This window comes from Leishmania infantum, chromosome 4, assembly GCF_000002875.2.
Source record: "Leishmania infantum JPCM5 genome chromosome 4".
Classification (NCBI taxonomy): Eukaryota; Euglenozoa; class Kinetoplastea; order Trypanosomatida; family Trypanosomatidae; genus Leishmania; species Leishmania infantum.
In genome coordinates, this window is record NC_009389.2 from 400,154 (window position 1) to 401,509 (window position 1,356).

Genomic DNA, 1,356 nt, shown 5'->3' on the forward strand with positions numbered 1-1,356 from the left:
CCTGTTCATGTATTCTCTCCACCCACCCCTCCCGCACTCTTTTCACTAGGTGTGTGCCTGTGTGTCGTCTTTGTGTCTCCGCTTTCCATGTCTCTCTGTTCCGCGTACGCGCGTGAAACCCACACCTTGCACTGCGCGCCGCACCCCGAGATGCCTCGCCTCTCGTTCTCCATTATTCATTCTCGTTTTCTCCCCCCCCCGCCAGACGTGTGTGTGTGTATGTTTTTTTCCTTTATGTGAACACCACCATATGCACACGCCGCATCCGTCGTGGTCTGGTCCCTCCTCTTGTTCCGCGCGGTATGCAGCAAAGGCAGCCGCCATGTGCACAACAGAAACAGAAACCCGCTCGCCTCAAAACACATCGACGCTGCCGTCGTCGACTTCCCTCCACCCCTCTGTCTCCCCATCCCTACCTCACTCCTTCAAGCATACCACACGCCGACAGCCACCACGCCGTCGCCCGTGCCGTGTGCCTCCTCTCCCTCTCCCCCAACTCTCCCCTTGACCCCCCTCCTCCACCCTCCACACTCCTATCCTTTCGCTCACCCACCCGCTCCCCTCCTCCCACCCCCTCGCTTCACTCCCCCGTCACCACCACCACCACCACCCATACGGCTCTGCCGCCGCGCGTGCCCGCACGCGCGCAGAACACCGACCGCTCCTTTCCCCCACCCCGGCACTCCGCTCACCCTCCACCCACTCACCTTCTTTTTTCCCGCCCCACCGCACCCCACGCAATGGGCCCCTTTGCTCCCCGCTGCTGCGCGCTGGCGCTGCTGTGCGCCGTGGTGGTGCTCGCCGCCGTGCTGGTGCGCGCCGAGTCGTTCACTGTGACGCGCGACGTCACCATGTCGGACGCATCATTCGACGACTACACCATGATGCTCGACCTGTCCTCCTCGAGCGCGGACGTGGTGACGGTGCAGCTGATAAACTCGCAGGTGTCCGGTAGTGGCCTCACCGTCAAGAACGCCAGGGGCAGCTCCCCCTCGTCGGCGCGGCTGAGCATGAACATGGCAATCACCACAGTGGCGCAGTCCGTCATCACCCTCTCCGGTGTCATGCCCGCCAACTCCGACATTCGCATCGTCGCCACCACCGGCTCCCTCGCCCCCGCGCAGTCGCTCTTCGACTTCAGCGGCCTCGCACTCGACAGCAACGCCACCGTCATGGTGGAGAACACCGCCGTCACGTGGCCGAAGGACTCCATCAACACCGGCAGCATCGTGCTCATCAATGCCGGCAGCAACGCCGTCGGCATCAAGAGCACCGCCGCCCTCTTTGTGCTCAACCGCCACCGCCATCAAACGGCGCGTCCGGTGGTCAGCATCGACACCCAGTCGTCCTTCCCCA